This window comes from Chiloscyllium punctatum, chromosome 27 (assembly GCF_047496795.1).
Source record: "Chiloscyllium punctatum isolate Juve2018m chromosome 27, sChiPun1.3, whole genome shotgun sequence".
Taxonomy (NCBI): Eukaryota; Metazoa; Chordata; class Chondrichthyes; order Orectolobiformes; family Hemiscylliidae; genus Chiloscyllium; species Chiloscyllium punctatum.
The window spans coordinates 32,475,130-32,501,040 of NC_092765.1; the positions used below are offsets into that span (position 1 = coordinate 32,475,130).

At 40.5% G+C, this 25,911-nt stretch overlaps 1 protein-coding gene across 3 annotated transcripts in view; it reads left to right on the forward strand.

The window, feature by feature from the left end:
- The first annotated feature begins 4,669 nt into the window (after positions 1-4,669).
- fhl3a (four and a half LIM domains 3a) overlaps positions 4,670-25,911 on the forward strand; it is a 109,184-nt gene continuing 87,942 nt past the window's right edge. For 2 of the 3 annotated variants that reach the window (XM_072548489.1, XM_072548488.1), the window contains exon 1: positions 4,670-4,902. The gene's annotated coding sequence lies outside the window, so the exon portion shown is untranslated. The remainder of the gene's footprint in view (positions 4,903-25,911) is intronic. The other variant, XM_072548487.1, reaches the window with a different exon arrangement.

Consider the following 25,911-nt stretch of genomic DNA (forward strand, 5'->3'; position numbering starts at 1 on the left):
CTGACATCTCTTTGATATAGTTCTGAAAAAGTGTCAGACCAGACTCAAAATGTTAACTCTATGTCTCCCTCCACAGATGCTGCCAGACCTGCTGAGTTTTTCCAGCATTCTGTACTCATCTCTGTGACATAGCTCTTTGGAACATGCTCAGTAGCTACGTCTAGAGAGCCACACTCTATCACAATGTGATTTACATGGAATTTCATGGTATATATGGCACAGAAAGAGACCATTTGATGCAAACAGTTTATGCTCCATTTGAGCCTCCTCCGGTTCCTCTTTTAAATTAACCACCATAATTATACATTTCTCCCTCAAAAGCTTGAGTAATTCTCACTTAAAACCATCTGCAGTGGGCTATTTGTTTCAATTACTCCAGGTTCCACATTCTTCCCATTCTTTGGGTAAAAAGGTTTCTTCTCGATTTCTTGGTGGCATTTGTTTAGGATCTTCCCCAAAAGTGGAAATATTGAGCATAATCTAAATGTAACCCACGTGGATTCAGCCCACTGGTTGGAGAACTGTTGGGAAATCCTTGTCATTCAGTCGGAGGAGGGGAGCAACTGAATTCAGTACCTAGCCAGTGTAGTGATTGGAATGATATCAGCCAGGTGAACACCAGAATGTCTTCTCTGATTGGGACTGTTAATCTAGTCCAATCAGGGAGTCCTGGCTGATAGACATAAACAGGAGTGTCAGGGGTTCTGTTCACTCTAAGAACCAACTCTGAGCTAGCGAGGTCAGGTGTCAGGTACTATACATGTGTAAATAAAGAGTGACTTGGTGACAGGATACCAGTCTTCATGGAGTTATTTTAATAGGGAGGGATTTAGGTACTGCCTTGTTTCTGCTCACTATTATTCACATTGACACATACTTGATCTGCCTATAGTTTATGAAAGGAGGGAAACCCTCATCATCACAAACCCCTTCGCCTTTTCACTCTGCACTGTCCAGAATAGGCTACAAGACAACAAGAAATGAACAGAAAACACACCTTTTGTAAGAGAGAGGTTTCACGTAATGTTCCTGTTGTTGAATTGAATTTATTGTCACGTGTACCGAGGCACAGTGAAAAGCTTTGTCTTGCGAGCAATACAGGTAGATCACAGAGTTAAGTAGCATAGATAAGTAAATAATAGGTAAACAGCAGTAAAGATAAAAATACAGGCATAGGCGAATGTCAAGAGTTTGTGAGTCCATTCAGTATTCTAACAACAGTAGGGTAGAAATGTGTGTTCAGGCTTCTGTATCTTCTCCCCGATGGTAGAGGTTGTAGAAAAACATTACCAGGCTGGATCTTTAAGAATGCTGGCGGCCTTACTTTGACTGCGGGCCTGGTTGATGGATTGTAAAGATGGCATGTTTGCTTTTGTGATTGTCTGAGCCGAGTTCACCAGTCTCTGTAACCGTCTCCAATCTTGAATGGTACAGTTGCCATACCAGGTAGTGGTACTTCCAGTTAGAATGCTCTTAATGCGCACCTATAAAAATTGGCAAGGGCATTCACCATCATGCCAAATTTTCTCAGTTGCCTGAGGAAGAAGAGATGTTGTTGGGGTTTTATAACCAGTGCATCCATGTGAAGAGTCCAGGAAGGTTTGTTTTGATGACCACTCCAAGGAGCTTGACACTCTTCACTCATTCCACCACTGTGCTGTTAATGTGGGCGGGGCATGAGTTACATCCCACCGAAAATCAATAATGAGTTCCTTGGTCTTGCTGGCATTGAGAGCTAGGTAGTTCTCAGTGCACCATTTTGCCAGGTTTTCCACCTCTCATCTGTACTCTGTTTCATCGCCATCTGAGATTCGACTGACTACGGTGGTGTCATCAGCGAACTTGTAAATGGCATTATTCTGGTATTTGCTGATGCCGTCATGGGTATGCAGTGAGTACAGTAGGGGGCTGAGTACGCACCCCTGGGGGGTTCCAGTATTGAATGCTAGTGAGGATGAAATATTGTCCCCATGTTTCACTGATTGTTGGATTCTCTGTCACCAGATAGGCTGATGCCTGTCCTCCAAAAATTCACAACCAATTAATATAAGGTGCACAATTTGAGTAAAAGATACATAAAAGCTTTCGGTTTGTCATAAAGAGTAAAATGGCCATCTAACATCCTTGGCAGAGAAAAAAAAAGAAAGAAAACAATTAAATAAAAAGGAGTTAAGGGGCTCTTCTCAGTCTAGGAACTGGCTTTGAGCTAGTTGGGCCAGTGTCATGTACGATGCACATGTAAATAATGGGTGACTTGGTGACTGGATACTAGCCTTCATGGAGTTATTTCAACCAGTATCTCCAAGAATTATCTCCTCAGACATGGATGTCCAGCATCTCCAGAACTATAAGCTAATCTGAGGCTGGCAGCTGTCTATTATCAGGAAAACACCACTAGGGGGTGGTGGAGGGTCTTGAGACTACAGGCAGAATGAAGCCAAGCTGAGACATAACGGAGGGTGGGCAGCGGGGAAGGGTACACTGGTGTGATTGGAGTATTGACTGGGTAGAATGCTTGGGTTGCTTTTCCAGCACTCACAGGAGGGTCTTGACTCATGAAGCCAATCATTAGGAGTGGGATGAGATCTACACGTGCCAAGAAGGAAACATAGTACATATGAATAGTTGGGATACAATGAGGATGGATGGTGAGATGGATTCAGGAGCAGCAGGGAGAGGTTTGGAGATCCAGTGCACACAAGTACCCAGGGTCACAGAACACTGAAAAAAAGTATTGATGGAGCTGTGGTCAGATTGAGTGCGGGCAGTGAGATGAAAGTTCTTTAATAGGTAAAAAGACTCTATGTGCATCAAGGAAAGGCCTGAGGGCTTAGAGTGTAAGCCATCAAACTTGGAAGAGTGCAAATTAGAAAAACTAGTGAATGTCAAGATCTGAATGGAATGAGTACAATTAGGAAACACAATGGGTGGCAGTGCCTGGACAAACCAAGAAATGTTTAGGAAAGTGGGTCAGAGAAGTACTTACTGGGGTGGAATACAGTCAGGATATGCAGATAGTAAATGAGTGCTTGGAGTAGGCAAGTTGACAATTCACATGATTGTGCAACTTTTGGATGTATTTTTCAGTTACAGGAAGCAGCTTAGAAATATTAAGTATTTAAGATTGCTTTGATTTGTAGCAACATGTGATGTCTGACGTGGGATTCATGGCTTGTGACAGAATTTCGGGCATATTGACCTATGAATTCAACTATATGATATCCATTTTCCAAGCTGTAACTGGCTTACTCAATCCCTAATTTGGCAGCTGGAAATGTGTGCACATTTCTGTTCCAGGCAGATTGGTGAAGGAAATGTACCCATGGCTTATGCTTGAAGCAGACAATTGATTTCAAAGCAAGGTGGGTGGGTGCTAATATCTGTTGGAAGTTCCCAGTACAGGTTGCTTTGCTTAGTTCTGCCTACATGCAGTACAATCAGCTCCAGGGACTGCACAGAACCAAATTGATTTATTCAAATTTATTTGCTCAAACATAGAGTCTACTTTTCCTTCTCCCTTAACCACTTCCCACCCGTCCCCATTGAACAAAGACTTACACCTTTTCAGCCGTGCCTCTGAATGCCACCACTCTGAACACTGACCTCCAATACTAACCTCCTTGCCTCTAGTCTTTGGCACTCTCCACCAATATGAAACCTAATCTCTTAGCAACTACTGGCTTCCCTCAAAACACATGTACTGGTCACAGAACCTGGCATTTCTTTCCCTCACTAATTCAGCCATCTTTTGCCTGAGGGTCACTGCAATTTTGGAGCACTGGCTTGATTTCATCTTCACTGGCTCCTTTAGACTGACGCCTAGGTTTTAAGTTGACACCATTCAGACATGGGCCAATGCACCAAATATTGAATTCGCTGAATTTCTGTGCCACTATTTTAAATTAATGCAGTGGGGCTTGTTTGGGTTTGGAGTCCTTTTTTTTGTCAGTTTCATCTCTGCATTTACTATGCTTCATGAAAAGTATTTCAAAAATGTTTTGATAAAATGAAAAGGCGCAACCAGGTTAGTCAGCATCTGAAGAAATCGGATATGCTCGTGACAGATCAGGTAGGGGGGTCCACACTGGATCTTGGTGGCGTGCACCCAGACGTTAGCATTGTTCAATCTTCCGGACCAACTTGGACATTTCTAACCATTCTCTATTTTAATCTCAGATTTCGCTCATCTTACTGTCTGAGTTTTGAAGCACGTTTACCTTTGGGAGTTAAGATAGTGTAAGTTAATGGTATCATTAGGGCTTAGTTCATATTGAAATGGATTATATGTGCCCTAAAATTCAGAGCTTCTGCATTTTGTGTTGAACAGGAATAAAAGCAGCAGGGTTTCAGGGGATAAAACACATATTTTAATTCTCAGGAAGGTTGGCACGGGACCTTTCCAGCTGTGATTCTCTTCAGGAGGAAGTAGCATTCACCTTTTTTTCGTTTATCTTGGACCAGTCTGCAGCGGTTGCTTCTTTGATCTGATCACATTTGTTAAAGGGCTGACGGGGTAGGTGTTGATGGTGTTATCAGTGTGTCGTGATCAACAGCTCCAAGATTCCATTCGGTCACACCTCCCGGGGTTAGTCGGTAGAAGGAGCCCCCCTCGTCAGATTTGGTTAGTTGTTTGCTAATTACCTTTGGCTTGGAGACAAGGGTATTCAGGGCGGGATCCCGTGAGTCACTTCCTGTGCTTGTTGGGCCCCTATTCTTCCCTCCGTTCTGCCAGAGCCGTCAGAGTCAAGCCTGCCTCTCCTGCAAAGTGTATGTCAGAAGAACTCCAACCACTTCCCAAGCAGGGAAAAGCAAGATAAAGCTTTTCAGCACAGTGTGCCTTTGAAGTATTTATGTTAAAGCAGCGCTTTGATCAGTGACCTGAGTTCATTGAAAATACAGTTGGTAAGTGTCCATTTTTTAAAAAAAAACTCTCTTGATATCTGACAATCTACTGTTACTGGTGCCGCTGGTGCAGCCTGTGACTCGCTGTCTGGACACCATCTGGAGTTATGTGCTTCTGATCGTGTTTCTAAAGCTCTCTGAGTGTGCTTTGCCCTGCAGCTTATATCCTGGTACAGTGTGGCTCCTCTCGCTGTGCAAAGTCATTGAGGCCGTCGTTATGTGTAGATTAAAACGGGGCAGAAACTGCAGATTTTACTGGCAGCTTTTCTTCAACTTTATGTGGAATGTACAATTTGCGACTTCAATCAAAGGGCAGTCTGTCTCCTTGCTGTTCCTGACCACTGCAATTACCCTTTGGGGCTTCAGGGCAATTGGTCGTATTTTAAGCAAAATGCCACGAAATGTCTCAGGTTATCTGCACGACCAAACTGATCTGCTGCAGTTTAAGAGAAAAGCTGCAGTTGAACTCTTGATCGATGCACATGCTTGCAATGGGTGACCCACAGGGTGACAATTATAGGGAAAATGTGGACTGTGGGACTCTTGAGACAATTTCTAAAGGGGGGGGGGGTCACGTTGGAAATTGAAGAGTTTTTCTTTGAAGCTCTCACATTGAAAGTGAAGCAACAAACATCGACTTTCAACAGCTTGACGATTCCTGAAAGTGCTTCCCTCCCTTACTCCCGTTATCTCACCGCCCGTATTACCTTACCAGCCCAGCATTCACGCTGGACATTGCCTAATGTTCAGCGGTTTGGCAAGAGTTTGATAGAAAGCCATTGTCAGAAGCTGATCGCTCGAGCTCCAAAAGGAACTCTGCAATTTAGACATTTTGTGGATTTTAATGAATGGTCAAGCCCTGCCCTGATGCAATGTAGAATTACCCATGCAATCTGAAACGTTTGCGACACAAAGGAGAAATTTCTCAATTTCGCTTGACATTTCAAGGTTTCAAATTGGAACGCAATTACTTCCAGTTTTAAGTGGAAACAGATCTGTTGAGTGGGTCGGGATGGCGAGAAGATGTGGGAGTTGAAGGAGTCATAATAAAAGCAAGACAGCGTAGTTTGAAAATAATTAACTCCTTAAAGCAGAGCTCCCTCTGAGCGTAGAACACACTTTAATCACCTTTCCACGGGAAAGCTAGAGAGTACAAGCGAACTGTAACTACTTACAGAAGAGCATGGAAAAATGGGGCAAGTCTGGTAGAGCCTGGTTTAAATACAATTTCCACTAGCGCCAAGTTAACTCATGTACTTATAATGAATGGGTGAAAGATTGGGGTTTGCTAGCATTCAATCGAGATTCCACCAGAGAAAGAAACCCAACCCCCAAGTTTGAACTAAACTGCGTGAACGCCACTGTATTACAATTCGGGAATAAAAAAAATCCTAATCTCTAGATAATGATATTCACTGAACTTCCAAACAGGAGTTCATTATGTAAAATAGTTGGAGACGTTCGACATAGTCGGCATTATATAGATTTCAGTATACATTTAGAGTCTTCGAAAAGGAACACTTGGTAATTATTTTTGATAATCCCAGATTCTGATTGGAAATAGATACTTCGCTGTGTCACTTTTCGAGCAAAAAGTGTCCGCTTCTCCTGATTTTCCACAGAATACAGCAGGTCACCTTTCTGCATTTCACCCAAGTGGCCAATTACTATTGGTGCGCGGCTAGAGAATGGTCACCCGGGTATTTGATCATGGAGTGAATGGACATTAGAGCCAAACTAGGACACGACCTTTGCTGATTATTTTTTCCTTTGACCACCGAGGTGAGCTACATTACTCTCCATTGCCACTCTTCCTTAGATGAATAATTCAGTATAGGTTATCTTTAGCTTGTTTTGCCCCTGGATGATGAGGGAAAACCCAGGTGATCTACTGTTTTGCTCGCCTGAATTCCAAACCCTACACCCAATAATTTGTTGACAACGGTTACGCCCGAAGTTACAGAAAACCCAATTAACTAAATCTGACACATGTTAAACAGCTTTACAACTCCATACACGATCTGTTAAATGAGAAGCCACATATTTATATCGCGCCTTTTACTATCCCAGGGCATCCCAAAGTATTTTTCAGACAGAAATACATAACTACACTTCAAATGTATTTACAAAACAGTCAATTTGCACTTGAAAGCACCACATTAACAGCAATATAATAAGACTGGATGATGTTTCTCTTGGGACGTGCCAAGGTTTGTGCCATAGAATCTTTTATGCCCGCCTTAGAAAAGAAGCAGAGCCTTATTGTAACCCATGTTCTGTGAGATGACAGTGTGGCCTTCCTTCGTGTTATTCTCAACTGGTAACCAGGATTTCATACCCGAATCATTGGAGTAGCCCTTCACAAAATCTCCAAAGTGTCACGGCGCAGGAGGGCAGCCATTAAGCCCATCATGGCTGCTCTGGCTCTTCAAATGGGCATTATTGCCTCCTGCCAATTTTCTGCTTTTTTTACCCCCATACCCTTGCACATTATTCCTATCCAAATAATCATCCAAATACCCTTTAGATCTGCAACTTCTGTTTCTGTTTCAAATCATCCAAATACTCTTTTGATTACTTCAATTGAACCTGTCTCCACTACTCTTCCAGAGGGTATATTCGATGCTAACTACTCACTGTGGGGAAAAGAGTTTTTTTCTCATATGACAAAGTTACAAAGCTAAAAATCACACAACACCAGGTTATAGTCCAACATGCTTATTTAGAAGCATTAGCTTTCAGAGTGCTGCTCCTTCATCAGGTGGTAAGAAGCAGCACTCTGAAAGCTAGTGCTTCCGAATAAACCTGTTGGACTATAACCTGGTGTTGGGATTTTTAACATTATACACCCCAGTTCAACACTGGTACCCCCAAATCACTCTTTTTGCAATTCATTTTAAACCTGAGACCCTTGTCCTTCTTCCTTTTACAAGTAGAAACAGTTTCTTCCTATGTACTGTATCCAGTCCACTCATGATTTTGAAAACTTCAGTTAGATCTCTTATCTATCTTCTCCCCAAGGAGATCAGTCCCAACCTCTTCAATCTCTGCTTATAATGGAAGTTTGTCAATCCTGAAACCATTCTTGTAAATCAGTTCTGCACTCTCCATTGCATTCACATCCTTCATATAGTGTGACACCCAGAACTATACCCAATACTGCAGCTGAGGTCCAACAAATGTCTTGTACAAGTTCAACATCACCTCCTTGCTTTTGTACTCTATATGCCACAACCTTGTAATTCATAGATGAGAGTGTTTCCAATTGCACTACATTTCACATACACATAAGCAAATGATTCTTTGAAGTTAAAACACTTTTTACCTTTTTACCAGTGCTATAAAATGCAAAATGCACAAGGTGGTTCCTGCCATTTTTCCTGGCCCTTTTTAATTATCTGGGAAAAAAAAGCAAAGCCTGGCTCATGAAGGGTCAGTATTACAATGCAGAATAGAAGCTGCTCAGGGCCAAATTGGGGTGAACACAAGGTAACAACAGCAAGGGGCCTACTGTAAGCTTTATAACAAGTTTGTGAACAGCAAGTTGTTGAACACCCTTGAATTGGCCCTGTGCAGTTTCTGTGCTGGAAGCCAATAACCACTTAACTTCAAAATATTGAAGCTGATCTGGATAATCCTTTTTGTTTCAAGCTGCCTTGATGAAAGAATAAAAATTCTCAAGACAACACAACTCTTTCCAAAAAATATAAAATACTTGTCAATTTCAGAATATGTATTCTGTAATCTATTACGATTTTAATGGAGCTTAATTATTTAAAGGGGTTGTCAGAAAATTTTGAAATGATCCTGGGCTGTTCATTTTAAGTTCCTGTTTGTGCTGCCCCCTTAATAAGATGCTGTTCTCCTGGTGCAGTTGTGCTAGATTTGTCCATAATGACTGCCACAATTACACCCTTGCACAGTCAACAGTGTGTCACACTGAAAATATTCAACTTCACACACAATATTTATGCAAGGTTAATGGAAACAAAGATTGTGTTGTAATCATTTGTTCTACTTTTGCGTGAAACCTGGTGAGTAACAGTCCTCTTTGAAATGTTGTTTGAGAGCTAGCTATTTCAAATTCATCCAATGTTTCTTTAGTTCTTAAGAGGTTGTAGAGTGAAAATATTAATGTGTTTACTTGATTCTAGGATCTCTCACACTGTCGCTTCTGAAATTAGTTTTTTTTTATAAACATCAACATGGAAACAGGGTTAAGCCATTTAGCTTCCTCCAGCCTTTTCTGGTGGTCAATGAAATTATGTTGTGACTTAACTCCATTTACTTGCATTTTCCAATCTTTCTTATTTGTGTAACCTCCCTTTGTCATATAACCTTTGGGGACCAGGTGTCATTGTTTCAAACTGATGCTTCAGCATGACCACCTTCCAGTTCATTCATTCCAGGATCTGGGATTTCCCACAGCACTGAAAACTGCCTGGACTGATGGGTGAAGACTGTGTGGTGATTGTGATTGAACATTTAGGCTTTGACTTTCATCTTTCATATTTAGCCTGATGGTACTAACATTGGAAAATTTCAGTGCCAATTTCTAGTATGTGAATGGAAGATGTAGCATTCCATAATTCCAAGAAGTTCAAGGGCCCCATTCACTGTTATGAGTTATTTACACATTCTGAGAAGGTAGAAAGTAAAACTTCATTGCTGGGAAGTGGCAGAAGGTGAACAAAGGCAATAGGTCAGTATGAAAATGAGAGCAGGACCCTGGGAAAAGTGGACAATGAAAGCCTCGGGAGAAGCTCCAAGTTAACTCCATTCCAAGCCATAAATTCAAATTGAGTTCAGGGGCTTTCATTACAGAACAGGTGGAAGCTTATGGTGATGGTTACGTGTAAATCTTACTTTCTGCCTCTAGCCTTTAATGTACAAAGGAAAGCAGAGACTGATTTATTTTGTCAGAGGTGGAAGGTTGAGGAATGCTCCTGTTGAAACCTGACACACATACAGTACATGTCTGTTTTGGCTGGCCTTGTGGACACTAATCCCTTCTCCCTCATTTACATTGAAATTCTAAAATGCATTGGGGATAAAGTGTGCTGGGTAAGAACTCCAAATGCTGGCACAAATGACTGCTCCCCAGAGGTGGGCTTTGTGCCAAACTAACTTCAAAGTTTCTGCAGCATAATCTGCCACACAAGGTCATTGTATGTGGGATTTCTAAACGTTGGCACTTGTAGATGTTGGTGTGAGTTAATCGCTGCTTTTGTGACCTTGCCTGTAATGCCTTAATGCTGGATAGATGAGCTTTTTTGAATATCTCGTGAATTAAAGAACTTGAGTCAAACCGATGGAAATAACTCAGATTCAACTGTGTTCACTCACAGATAGCATAATATTAGGGAGTTATGATTATTCTGACTACTTTTTTCTTAATGAATGGAAAAGCTTCCTAAGGGTTCCCACTCCTTAGGAAGGGATATATGGTTTCTATCATGGTCATGTGGATCCACCTTCCACCTAGCCCACTTTGGAGAGATCCATTAAAAATGTGGCAATTGTTTAGTGAACCTCGTGGCAAGTTTGCATGTACGACTGTGTGATTGAATGTGGTTGAGACACAATGCCTGAGAGTCACACGTGGGGTGGCACGGTGGCTCAGTGGTTAGCACTGCTGCCTCACAGCACCAGGGTCCCAGGTTTGATTCCAGCCTTGGGTGTCTGTGTGGAGTTTGCACATTCTCCCTGTGTCTGCGTGGGTTTTCTCTGTGTGCTTTGGCTTCCTCCCACAGTCCAAACATGTGCAGGTCAGGTGAATTGGCCATGCTAAATTGTGCATAATGTTAGATGCATTAGTCAAAGGGAAATGGGTCTGGGTGGGTTACTCTTTGGGAGTTTGGTGTGGACTTGTTGGGCCAAAGGGCTTATTTACACACCGTAGGGAATCTAATCTAATCTAACCTTGGTGTCTGGACTCACTCGTGAAGCAGGCACTTGGAAAGATAAGTTCTGTTCATTCTCTCTTGCTGTGTGGTATCGATTAGACAGGAAAGGAGAGAACATACAGGAGAAATCATCTACATGGGGCCTTAAGTGCGATATATTAAAAATAGGACTGTGCTTTGAGGGTCAAATTGTGAGGGTTAGGGACTGCATGTGGTCACTTGACTTTTCTTTGGACTGTTGTGTGTTCAGAATGTTTCGTAACTGCACGCCTTGAAATTATAGGACTATCACAGGTGACATGCTTTCAACATGTTGGTCATCACAGAGCTACCCTGATGTTGCCTTTAGGTTTTCTATAATAATCAATGTTTCCCTCACACTTTTTAAAAAATTCAACTGTAGAATATCTATTACAGATAGTGTCTGTCTTGCTTTCAAATGAACGTTCCTCGAGTTTTGATGAGGACATAAATATGTGCCCTGAGAGGCTGGTTTGAAGAAAGATACTTGGCAGACTATCAACTGTTATTTGAGCGTTTGTTTATAATGGACACATTTTCTCTGGTAGCAGCTTGCGTAGAACAGTTAAATGTGGCTGTTAAGAAGCTCAAGTGGTAAGGCACTTGAGTCTCAACAGAAAGGTTGCACAAGGTCACTTGTTCAAACTTCCTCACTTTCAGCCAAGCAGATCGGTCAAGTGTGATTCCAGGGAGGAGACTTTTTGTGGAAGAATAACAAGATGAAGTCAGTGGGGGAGCAGGGGGATGGTAGACCTGTGGGATGGAAGAGAGGAGGAGTGGACATGACACTGGCAAAAATAAGACTTACTAATTCAACTTGCAAATCCTGTGAGTTGATCAGAGAATTGTTAATAGATGGTACTCCTACATTCATAGCTTGTCATCTTGATTTAGCTGCTGGGTAGCAATATTGATGGGGACAGACTCTCAAAAATGGCTGTTATTGCCACATTCATTTTCATCACTCTTACTGCCAGATGAAGTACCTGGGTGCTGAGTGAATGTACAGCCAAAGATGCCCAAAGTAATCATACAAGGGAAAGCCCAGGTTCAAGTGCAGAGTGGTATGATGGCTACTCAGTTATTTGTGGTCTATATTATATTATAGCTGTTCTCGGCTATCCACTTTCATGGCATGAGGGAGGGAGGAGAACACTGTCATGGGTTGATCAGTGTCAGGGTTGTGGGAGAGGTGATTGTTATCAGGGTGAGGTGGGTGCTGACATTGAACATTGGACAGTAGTGGAATCATATATAAATTGTGTGCGCACACATCCTTGTGGCATTTGAACTTCAGAGAAAACAATCTACAGTCATGAAAATGGGGCTGTGGTTTGACTTCCTCTGACTATCCTGCACCACAAGAGCACTGCATTTCTGAAGGAGTCGGCTTTGGAATTGCTGGCAAGAAAAGTGGAGTTCATTCTTAAGGCAAAATAGTAGGATAGATTGGCACAAACTCAATTTCTGAGGAAGTCTCGTATCGGATTCAAAACATTAACTCTGTTGCTGTACATCTCTATGACTCTAAATGTAACTTGCAAATATAAAAAAAACACAAATTGAAATTATGTTGCATGACATTAATAATGAGCATAATAAACTTGGCTATGAGGAATTCCTATACCTACATCTTAACAAAAGAATTAATGCTTTTAGTAAGTGAGAAACTTTGTTCATTATTTTAGATGAACATAATTACTGCATGAGGGATTTTACAGAAATCTGACATTTTCTTCATCAATAAAACCACCACACATTGAGCAAAGTCGAAATGCCTGAATGCATCAGTCATCCAGAACGGAGACATCCTCCTAAAAAACACCAGTGTACCCTGGGAACTTGCACAGAACTGTTGATGTTAAAATTCCTCACGAAGCATGCATTTTGCAAAATGGAACAAGTTCAAAGGTGCTATTGTAATCCGGATGTTTGCAAACTGCTCAAAGGTTTTGTTTTCTGGATGTTACAGTGATCTGTGCTTTATTTTAATTTGGTGAGAGTTTTCATTTGCAAGTATCCATTATTAATCTTTGATTCGAGTGAAATGTTAAGATTTTCAGTAAGAGTTCAACACTTCAGTGAAAAATGACAAACCAGAAATCCCGCCCAAGATTATACTTTGGCAGAATGTCAAATGATAAAACCTAGTATTGAAAATGCTGTACCTGTTCCACTGAATCCACAGGATGTTTGTGAAATACGTATTGCATGAGTGATAGGTGTTGTATGTGGTTTATGTAATATGTGTTATGTGTACTGCTTTAGATGTGGGTGCGGTATGTACTGTACTGTAATGAATGGCTTGTTAGGACTTGGTAGGTAGTACATCATTTGAGTCTTTTGAATTAATCTTTCAGTTGCCCTTGTCTATATATGGAATTATGTTCAGGCCAGCGTACTCTTCTAATGGCTCAGTTACTAATGATAGGTGTATGGCTAATCTGTAAAGACGGGAAGGTCACAGAGTCGAATTCTGAGTTGTGCTGATTTAGTAAGGTGGTAGCAAGAGGGTGCTACAATTAGCTTCAGTGTCACTGAGTTAAGGAAGAGTAAATCAGTCAGGTGATTGCTCTCCCCTTATTACTATTCACTGTGAAGTGCAAATGTTGAATGTCAAATAGGACTTTGGGCTCAGCTGTGGCGGTTGAATGTCCTGTCAAGGTTGCAGGAATATTCCTCACTTTTACTGCTATCCTTTCCCAACAATATTGTGGTAGGGGAATTCTTAACAGTGGAGTCATTGTTGTGGTTTCAGAAATCTGCCACCAACACTGTGAGCTTCTGCCCCAAGAGTGTACTGTATTCTAATAAGGCAGCCTCTTTGTACCATCCTCAGAGCTTGTATTTCTGCCAACCTTGAAATGAAGAAAACATGAATATATTTAACTTTTCATCAAAGTCATTAATATAAATTGTAAGTAGTTGAGATGCCAGCATTGATCGTTATAATTTTATGGTTATTGCAAAAATAGATTATGAATATCCAATTTTCATCATTTGACTTTAATGTCTGAGAATTTGATGGACTAAAAACTATATTACTAACCTAAAATAGCTGTAGCAATTGTCTATCAAGTCCAGGCAACGAACATGGAGTACTTTAATCAGCTGCCTCAGAATTACCATTTTACTCAAAGGGCACTGAAACTCAGCAAGAAGTAAAATAATTTACATCTTTCTTATCTTACTCAAACTTGCATGAAAACTTCACTTTGAACCATGAAAGATTGCCTATAATCCAACTTGGAAAGGAACAACAGAATCTGCAAAGTGATGGTATATCAGCAGCAGCCTTTAAATAACCAAGGAGAGAGAAAACAGTATGGACTGTTAACAGGAAGGATACTGGAAGTTTGTTCTCCCTTGCTCTCTCAATTTCAGAAACCAATGTTGAAAAGCTCCTGTTCACGGAGAAATCAAGGTTATCTGTAAGTTTTGAAAAAAAAATCAAAACCTCTGCAGCTATTAGATCACCAGGCTGTAGGCTACTTGGGTTGAGGGGTTTGTTGGCTTTCAGGTCTTTAATTTTCTCCAAAACATTGATTCTGCTGCTTTTAATTGCTCCAGTATTCAACTGCTATTTCTTAGAAAAGTTCATTGTAGGTTCACATTGAGGCATAATGGAGTGGCTGTTACATATTCATTGTGCTAGGAATTTTCTTTTATGAAACTGTCCTACTTCTTGGGTTGACACCAGCATCAGCCACTGCTCGTGAGAAAGATCATTATGAACTAAGTTGTGAACTTCCACTAGACTCCATGACCAACCTCTCTTTGAAGGCAGAATCCTATTTGGAGCTTGCCAAAATGGTTTCAATTGCAAGTGCTGCAAAGGATGGACAGAGGATCTGATTTAGGTAAAAACAATGACTGCAGATGCTGGAAACCAGATTCTGGATTAGTGGTGCTGGAAGAGCACAGCGGTTCAGGCAGCATCCAAGGAGCAGCGAAATTGAAGTTTCGGGCAAAAGCCCTTCATCAGGAAAAAGCCTCCTGATGAAGGGCTTTTGCCCGAAATGTCAATTTCGCTTCTCCTTGGATGCTGCCTGAACTGCTGTGCTCTTCCAGCACCACTAATCCAGAAAAGAGAGTCTGATTTGCCAATCCTGACATATACTGGGCTGCTTGTGTTGTGATCCCAACTGATGCTTTTACTCGACAAAGTAAGCTTCTAGGCTGAAACCTGGCTTGAAATAACATATTTCGCTTTGGTTTGGTTTTAACAAAGTGATCTCTGCTGTAAAATAAGTAGGACTGCAGATGCTGGAGTTCAGAGTCGAAATGTGTGGTGCTGGAAAAGCACAGCAGGCCAGGCAGTATCCAAGGAGCAGGAGAATCGATGTTTTGGGCATAAGCCATTCATCAGGAATACATGCAATTTTACAGATTTTGTTTATTCTTGAAAGAAGCAAAGATAATAAAGTATAAACCAAAGTATCTATATATAACATTAATTCAAAGATTTGTAAACACATAGAAGTATAATCCCATTAATCCCCAAAACACAACTTTATGAATTGAAAAGGGGAAAAAACAACTTCTGAATACTACCTAAATCACACCCCGGTATAGCATTCAAAAACACACCTTGTTTAATACTGCAAAACATCACTTTCACCGTCCTCACGACAGATTCTCTGTCTCTTGACACCTAAACTGGAACTGCAGAGAGCTTGAGTTTAAACATGCTCTTTGTTAAGTAACCTCTCCAGGGTTGTATTCTAACTCCTCTGGACTGGGGCTAACACCAAATCTTCACTCTTAAGTAACGTAGTTCACAATGTCCTTTCCTTTGAGCAATGGTCACTGCAGCCATCTTCATCCAAGGATTTCACTAGGCAGCCGAAAACTCAAAGTAAAACTTTAAAAAAAAAATTCCCTTCAAGCTATGTGTTTCCCTTAAGCTTAAGAAAAAGCAGTTCCAAAAATCTGTAACAAACTTTGAAGGCTTATTATTTATCTTACTCGATGATAAAACTATCTCAGGTGAAAACAAATTCATTAGAGGTGCATCAAAGTCCATTAATTCTAGCACTAGGCCTCAAAAACTGTTTTGACAGAAATCACCAAGGCTACAGGTATACTTGCAAGTTAATTATTAATATCAGGCCCACACAAGCTCCACATGTTGCTAACTTACAATATTTGGTATTAAAACTGTGTATAAATCACAGTTTGAATTATATTTTGAAGAATTGAGATTTGTGTCAGAGAAGGTTCACAAGAATGATTCCAGGAATTAAAGGCTTAAAATATAAAGAATGATTGAAGCCTCTGGGACTATACTCGGAGTTTAGAAGGATGGGGGTGGGGTGGATCTGATTGAAACTTTCAGAATACTGAACAGTCTGGACAGAGTGGACATGGCAGGGGACACAAGGATCGGAGGGCACAGCCTTACAGTAAAGGGAAAACCTTTTAGAATGGAGATAAGAATAAAAGTCTTTAGTTAGAGAGTGGTGAATCTATGGAATTCATTGCCACCGAAGGCTGTGGAGGCCGGGTCATTGAGTATATTTAAAATTGAGATAAATAAGTTCTTGATTGCCAAAGGGATCAAAGGTCACAGGAGAAAAGTGGGAAAATGGGATTGATAAACCTATCAGCCATGATTGGCAGAGCAGACTCAATGGGCCGAATGCCCTCATTTCTACTCCTATGTCTTATGGTCTAAATTGAAGCTCAGATTATAGTGAAGGTTCTCATACAGGCTCACTTTAGAGTAACAATCCACAAATTGTGGTATTTTTGCTGGGCGGGGTGCATAAGTCTTCCCATGATTCTATTTGAATGTATGCATTAGAACCTACCTGGTATCCTGGCCAAATTCCGAACATAAAGAAACCCTGATTATCGGGTCACTTCCCTCATTGTTACTTGAGGGACCTTGCTGTGCACACGTTGGCTGCTGAGTTTACCTACAATGACTGCAGAATAGTCCAGAAGTATTTTTACAAGTTCTGTAGATTGAAAAGTGATATGAAAATGCATTTTTGCTCAATATTTATTCTTTAGCACTACCTAGAGCCCTCATAGGCAGGTTGGCCGCAACAAATATACAAGTATTTGCAATGTGTGCTGAAGATTCAGTTTTTTGGTTGATGGGTAGCATACTGACCCTAACTATCTTGATTGAGGAAAGGTTGTCCATTGTCACTCATTAACATTGATGAATTAATTCACCGATGAATTAATTCAATATTGGAAGGCAAGATGAGGGGCAGCCTATGTCCTCTATTAAGTGAAAAGTCTACCTTGAGTTCTGTTATGGTAATGTATTCCACATGACAAGACATCAAAATAACAAACAAAGCACTTATTATGCAAGCATAACATTTACAACCCATGTTCTGTTGTGAAGCCCTTAACGTACATTATAAATTCTGCTGAAAATATTCATTATATGTGAATGTATTAAGTTTAAAAAATGTTTTGAAAACTATCTTTGCTTGAGAAATGAGAAGAATTTAGCCAAACGTTGTAATAATAAGCTGGCAAAATAAGAGTTGCACGTTTGCAAACAAACTTTAGATTTATTACGTTTTCTGTTTTGCAATAATATGCAGCATTCAACTCCACTGTATAACGGACCACCAGAATCAAAATGTAAGTACATGAGGAGATTGTACCATCAGCTACAACAATATGATTTATAAGTATGCAAGTTAGCATGCTGTGATGGAAGATTTGTTTTTGGACATTTAGTCACTGTACTAGGTAACATCATCAGTGAGAGTCTCTGGTGAAGCGCTGATGATATGTCCCGCCTCTCTATTTATAGGTCTTGGTTTCTTAAGGTGGGTGATGTCATTTCCGGTTCTCTTTTTTTTCAAGGGAAGGTAGATAGGGTCTAAATCAATGTGTTTATTAGTGGAGTTCTGGTGCCAGAATGCTATGCCTCTAAGAATTCCCATGCATGTCTTTGTTTCGCCTGTCCTAGGATGTGTGTGTTTATATTTATAAATTGATTGAATGAAAAAGAATTTAAAGAATTTTTTTGTTAATAACTAGGTATGTAATCTTGAATTTTTGAAGTTAACCCTGTCTGATAACAAACTGTCATATATTTAAATGATTTAAAAATTCCTTTTATGCATTGCTGTTGTCTAGCAGAGTCTAACTTGTGTGGGCCTGGTTGCCATAAAAAAGTCAAAAGTTTAAAGTACCTGTGGTGTCCAAATTACAGTTTATCAAGCCCAGGAATGGAGATACAACAGCTTCTAAGGAGTCTGGTTATGTTGGTTCTCTCAAGGTCTGTTTGGCAGGGAGCCCTACACTGTCAAACCACTGGAACTATCAGGTTGCAGACATAATTTGAAGTTCGTTGTCAGTTAGAGGATCAAAGAACAGACACTTTCATTGGAGGCTGTGTTTGTCTTCAGAATGTAATTTTGAGATGCTAGAACAAGGGTTTTTTTTGGTTGGGAGGAGTGGGGATAAGGGTAGCCTGGAGGGTAAAGGTTTGATGATTTGTTGCCATCTGTTTTTATTCCTTAAAGCTGCTGCCTCTTAAAAGTTTGATTAGTAAGTTTGAACATGCAAGGACTATACTGCCTGGCCCTGATATGCAAAGGGTAATTTTTGACTGTTCTGCGTAGGTGGTAACCTGACGGAGGAAAGCTCACAACCTTTAATGAGCCTGGCCAATTTTCATTCCAGTCATTTCAAGGAAGTGACAATTAAATAGACTCTAAAGTAATGATTTAATGTGGACCGTCATCATAATATATGATGCCTTTACCCAAGATTCCAGAGTAGATTCCTGGTCTGCATTGATCCTGGGCAGCAGCTGAGACAATACAATTCTGGTATTCTCCTAAAGAGAAAACCTTAGCTAGAATTCAGGCTCTTGGTTACTATCCATGGGTATGTGAGAGAGAGTAAGAACAGGATTGAGCTTGGCTGTGATACCTCCACTCGATATTTAGGCCTGTGTATGATTCTGTCAGGTAGCCTATCTTGCATGTCAAAAACCCAGATTTCATTTTCCACCACTGGGCAGGAAATTATGCCATGAAGTTTTGATTTGTTTTCTCAGTGGTCGAGTCATCATTTCCAAGCAAGGAATTGAAAAATTACTACTGAGTGGCTACGTGAGGAAGCACTGAAAGTATACTGTGGCAATGCACCTAGGATGCAGTCTCAGAATAATAGGATCATGGAGTAGGTTCAAGGGCCCGGGTGGCCTCCTACTCTCAGATTCCCACCTGATGACATTGGTGTCTTCAGGGCAGAAAGATGTCTTGTGAGAGTCTCACCTTAAACCTATGCCCTCTAGTTTTGGACCGCCAGGGTAGGGCACAACAAACTAGAGGTAATAGGTTTAAGGTGAGAGGGGAAAGATTCAGAAAGGATCTAAGGAGCAATTTTTTTTCATGCAGAGGGTGTGCATGTATGGACTGAGCTGCCAGAGGAAGTAGTAGAGGTTGGTACATTTATAATAAAAGACATCTGGATGTGTGTATGAACAGGAAAGGTTTAGAGGGATATGGGTCAGATGGAACTAGACTCATTTAAGATGTCTGGTCTGCGTGGATGAGTTCGACTGAAGTGTCTATTTCAATGCTGTACATCTCTATGTTTCTTCTATCTCCATTAACTAAGATGGATGGAATTGTCTTCTCTGCTGACACAGATTATTTTAATGTTAGATTTCCATTTGAAAAATCAATCAATACGGATTCTGACATTTGGGATAGGGCCTAAATTGCTGCAACTCAATCTCACTGCAGTCTTTGAAAAGTCATTGCAATAGCTGAGATCTGACGATGCCTCTTCCCAGATAATGGATTTAAGAGGAATATATACTTCTGAAGTGCTCACTCAGTGTGAAGCACTGACTCGAATTTATTGCGCAAAAAGAATTTTTTTTTATTTTGACTGGTTTTCCAATACACATGCAGCAATTTTTTTTTTGGTTTGCTAGTTTTGAATTTATGTATCAATAGCTATGATGGGAGAAGAGGTTTATTCACAGGGTGACTTAAAAGAACCCACGGCATTACAAGCAGGAAAGTTGTAACCAATATTCTATCCAAAATTTGATCCCATATTTCAACAGTAAATACTCTTCAGAAGTACTTCACTGCCTTTAAAGCCTTCTGAGATGTCCAGTGTTAATGAAAAGCCCTATATAAATGCAAGTCCTTTCCCAATGTAAAACTAGAACTTTCCTTGTCTCTCACAGATTATAGTGTGAGCTGAAGTGTGTTTTAACATTGTGCTTTTAATGAGGCCCATAAAAACTTGCCAGTCTGTCTGACATGGAACAGCTGCAGTATTTGGCTTGCAATGCTAGAGTGCTTGCAATGCGAGAGTGCTAAAGTGCTGGATAAATCCAATTAAACAGTTGAATCTCAATTTCAAAGAGTTGTGGGAACAGGAGCATGGGAAGTAAAACTGTTTTATAATTGTGATTAATCACAACGCTCGTGTGGAATTTGAGCACTTGCAACACCATCCAGAATAACAACCTAGAAGTTTAAAGGAATGAACCATCATGAACCTCAGCAAGCAGGAATGGTCAACATATTACTAGCTGTCTGACCACAATACAGTCCTGCAGACTAACAAGAAGACAACCTGTCAGAATATAATTCAAGAAGGTTGTGTTTCATAGAAATGTTATATCGAAGTGACACAATGAGTACATATGTGCAGAAACTCGACCTAGCAGTAATATGCCGCAGCCAAGCAATGGCTTCCAACTTGAAGGATGATCTATTGTGTTAGCCCCTGGGCATTCAATGAATTGAAGTTAAAGTCTTCAGTATTGTCAGCTCTCTGCTCAAGTCCTTTCTGTCAGCCATCACAAGGAACTTCCCAGCTAAATAGCTTTTGCTGCTTTCATGATCGTTGCCATTGCTACTGGCCTTTGCCCCTGCTCCTAGAATCTTAGTCCCTCATTCTTTAGATATGCAGATCTTTGTCCTCAGTAGAGTCATCTGAGCATGTGCAGCCAGTGTGATGTTATTATACACAGAGTATAGTACATATAGTCAACCACATGTGTAAAGATTAACTTTTCCTTAGAGACATCTCTCAACAGTAACTAATTTCACTATTTCCATTTGCACATGGACAAGTGGCCATTTTGACAACCACCATTACAATTGGTACTAAATGCTCCATTCAAGAAAATATTAGATTACCTACAGTATGAAAACAGGCCCTTCGGCCCAACAAGTCCACACCGACCCTCCAAAGAGTAATCCACCCAGACCCATTCCCCAACCCAATATTTACCCCTAAGGCACCTAACACTATGGGCAATTTAGCATCGCCAATTCACCTGGCCTGCACATCTTTGGATTGTGGGAGGAAACCCACACAGACAGGGGAAGAACGTGCAAACTCCACACAGACAGATGCCCGAGATGGGACTCGAACCTGGGTCCCTAGCGCTGTGAGACAGCAGTGCTAACCACTGAGCCACTGTGCTGCCATGCTTTGCTGACCCTGCAAAGATGCAGAATGGAAGAAGGACCAGGAGGCTACAGTGTTTAAAATATCAAAAATGTTATTCAGATGTTCCCTCTACAAGGCAGCAAGCCAGGCTGTATTTTTTTTCCCACAAAAATGACCAGTGACATCATTATGACATCATGTAAGCAGACTCTTAAAACAGACAGTCCACCATCCTTACACAAATGGGCAACATCCCTTTCCCTTTACATTAGAGATTCCTGCAATAAAAACATTTACAATATTTAAGATAAAATATATAAAACAGTTAGTAGGTAAGACCATTGATTCCTACATGGCAGTTAGCACACCTCAGGCATCTGTTTGTTTTTCTTGTTGCTTTACTGGCCATTCCCTTTTCTCCAGACAATCATTCATTTGGCTGAGCTTAGTTTTTTTTTAAAATTCATTCAGAGTATGGACTATTGCAGTAGTTATTGCATCTTATTTTGTTGAAGGGCTTCTGTTGGATTTCTACAGACTACTGAAGTTAATTCAAATAGAGGCTAATTCACAAAGTTCAATGTATTTTTAGAAGCCTATTGCTGACCAATGAGCCAGGAAGCTTCATGTTTAGTATAGGATGAATAGAGAATCTCTAAGCTTGGATACCTTGGACTGGACAGAGAAGGCTACTTAGTTTCTTATAAAAGAGTGAAGGATTGTGATGAAAGCCCACAGGAAAATGTCAAGAGAATGAAATAATCACACCATGTTGTGACATTATTGAACTGATGATCCCAGATGATGGTAATACTGGATAAGTTAAATCATGGAATGAAGCTGACATCATTGATCTTTAAATTTTACTTCTGCAGTTTGGTTATCTTAATGTTAGTCACTGAACATGCCATGCCTCTAAGAACACCACTTGGTGGGGGACAATACACACCACCTAGGACAGGCAAAACAAAGACACGCATGAGAATTCTTAGAGACATGGCATCTGACCAGAGCTCTTATTAATAAGCGCACTGATTTAGATCCTATCTACCTTCTCTTGAAAAAAAGAACCGGAAATGACATCACCCACCTTAAGAAAGCAAGACCCATAAATAGAGAGGCGGGACATACCACCAGCGCTTCACTGGAGACTCTCACTGATGTTACACAGTATGGTGACGAAACATCTGAAAACAAATCTTCAAGCTCAGCGAGCTACCTTACATACTTATGGTCTCAAAAATCACTAATGTAAAGGCTCCTTTCCAGCTCTGAAAGTCTGGACTACCACAAATTAAAGCAACCTTCTGCTGGTATAAAACTCTTTTCAACTGAAAACGTATTGTGCAAAAAGTGAGGACTGTAGATACTAGCGATCAGAGTCGCGAGTGTGGTGCTGGAAAAGCACAGCCAGTCAGACAGCATCCGAGGTGGGGTGTGGGGGGGGGGGGGGGTGCTATCTTCCCCTCCAACCCCACTTCCCCTCTCATTTATCTCTCAGCCCCCATGGCCCACAAGCCTCATTCTGGATGAAGGGCTTATGCCCAAAAGCGTTGACTCTCCTGCTCCTCTGCTGCCTGCCTGGCTGTACTTTTCCAGCACCACAGTCTTGACTCTGAAAACGTATTGTAGCTTAACTTTCTGTATGGCATAAAAAAAAGTTCACTTTATAAACGTTTCATCAAACAACTTCCTAAGTAGTTTATCTAGTCATTTAGTCTAAGGTACATGCTTTCTTAGAAATAATATTTGAACACACTGCGCAAAAATGACTTTCTGCCCTTTTCCTTTTTTTAAAAAAAAAGTCACCTTCACGGAATGAAAACCAAACTCCATTAACCTCTAATTTAAAATCAAAATTTCCAAATTCTACCAAACTGTATCACAAGTGGCCTTCACATTTATTAAATTAGGAGCTAAGAAATATAGAGACTAGTAAGATCCCAAATTGCAACTTGGCTTGTTCTGGATTAGCTGACTCCAAGTCTGTACATAGCTCAGCCCATCCCACACCTGGTGTAGTCATTTGGGGGAGGAGTGGGGTGAAAGGCTGAAATTTGATCAATTACCTTTAGATAAAGAAACTGAGAATCAAAAATCAATTGAGTTCCACTTGTCATTGGATATGGTCATGACCTGACATATTTGTGGTATGAGTAACTCATGTCAAATATTACCCCAATTCTGAATACGTTCTAGGCCTTGTTGCTCTTGATCTTGCCCTTCTTTCGAAGCTCTATTTTTCCCTAGCTCAGCTTCATAGATGCCATTGGACATCCCAACCCTACCTCCACTTGATGAACTATCTGTCAGTTGTGACTTAATGCCAGAAATTTTCTGATCAGATTAGTATTAAAAGCTGTCAGGAAAGTGGTTTGGTCTCCAGCATTGGCCATCAGGCATTCAAATCAGACTCCATTCAGTGCAGCTCCGTTTACCCAATTGCCACCTGGCTAAATATCCATTAAATCTGAGTATAGTATTCTTTCTGAACTGCAGTAATGAGTTAAAATGGTGCAATAAAATGAATTCAGTAATTCATGCTTTCAAAATTGGCCTTGCCCTCTACCTACTTCTCCACATTTAACCTCCACCAGTTCTGCAACTCTCAGAAAACCCTGGATGCTTCCAATTTTAGTCTCTTGTACATCCTTGATTTTAATCATTCCAGTTTGATGTCTCTGTCTCCAGCTATGAAACTTCTAAACTCTGTAATTGCTTTACTATACTTCTCTGCCTCTCTTCCCCTCATTTCCTCTTAAAGACACTCTTTAAATCTGACCTCAAATCTCCTTATGTGGCTTTGAATCAAATATTTGCTGCTAAAACGCTTATGAAGTGCCCTGGGTTATTTTGCTGTGTTAAGTATATTGCAGAAATGCAAATTGTAATTTTTGTGTTGTTGTGCAATCCCAGCTGAATCTCTTATCTTGAGCCATAATTGCAATTAATTGAACAATGCCCGTTGCAAATCATAGTACCATGAATCTTTCTGACTCAGAAATAAGTCAGTATGTCCCCCGATATATTTAAACAAATACATTTATCCATGCTATTTCTGTTAGCAAATCAACAAAAATGCTCAAGCTCTCATAAGGTTTCATAGCAAAGCCTCCTTCCTCCAAGACCCAGAGGAATTCAAATAAGTGCAGAGACCGCATGAGTTGTACATATTACCTCATTCCCAAAACATGCTTTGTTATTGAGAAAATGGAGACTGCGGTTTATGGTCTGAACAAAATCATTGCCTTATGCCGAGCAGTGACAACTTGCTCTCTAATGGATAAGGTGCTTCTCTCTATCAGGACTGAGGTCAGCACTGTGATGTAATTAAAAGGACCATTGTTATTAATTTTCATTTTTATTAAATCAAAAACCATCTTTAAGGTGTCAGTGAAAAGTGGCAACCCTAGTTTTTCAGGGTAGATATCCCAATAATAAAGGAATGGAGTTAATTCAGTGTAATTTATGACCAGGCCTCAGGGAAGGTTCCTCAATTTATGATTCCAAACACTAGATCACTGAAACCACCTTCAACAGACATTCATTCAATGTGGCAGGATTTCTCCTCTTAGAAATGTTTTCATAATGTGCCATGAGCGTGACATGGAAGCCATGATGAAACCTCAGGAAAGCATGAGAAATCCTCTGGTTACAAATTATGGCAGTTGGATATTCACATGAGAGCTAGAGGAGAAAGTGCATCATATGCACTCAACTTATTGTATTTCCAAGGATTCACTACCCAATTAGGTTGGTAAACATCCCCTCTCCACCCCCCCCTCACCAAGTCCACCATAACTTATACAGATATTGCGCATGTGGTTTCTAATGTCAATCCCATGCTCCTCGGATGCTTCCTGACCTGCTGTGCTTTTCCAGCATCTTACAATTTGATTCTGACTCCCCAGCATCTATAGTCTTCATTTTGTCCTAATAACCAAGAGCCTGGCCTATAAGTTCCAGTAGGGCCAGCACTGTAATTCTTGTAGGACTATAACTTGTGATGAACCGTGATAATTGGGAGTTCAAACCACCGTATAGATCTTTTGGCCTATTTTTATTTATCTTCTAGGCCATTAAGATAGTGCCAGCAGTTTGATTTATCACAGGACATTGTCAAGTCGAAGTAATTAGAATAAACATATCTTGGAATATTGCGGTTCATTTCTTTTAATATAAGGGTAAAAATTAAAAATGAGTCCAGCAATTTTTGTATCGGTTCAAAATGACAATAAATTTTCACCATTTCAAATTCTAAATGTGTGGAAAATCTAGTGCAGAGTTATCATAATTAATTTCTTACTTTCAAATGCTAGAAATTAGGAGAGTTGAGAGTGGATGAGTGATCTCAGTTAGAGGGCTTCAGCTGTTCGGGATTTCTTTGATAGATGTCTGTGCGGTTAACCACTTATGTTTGGTCAGTCTGTTTTATCCAGACCTTCAATTTTCAGCCAAAACACCTGCTCTGTGATTCAATCCAGCATGAGTCACTTCCAGCATTCAGACACAGTTTACAATATCAACCTCAAGATAAAAGCACAATGGAGATGCACTTCATTAACCCTTTACCATTTTCCCTGTGGGTATTGTGGCAAGAATGAATGAACCTTGGCCTTCATACAGTGAACTACCTTGATAGCTTAGCAGTTATCTCCTCAGCGTCTGGAGT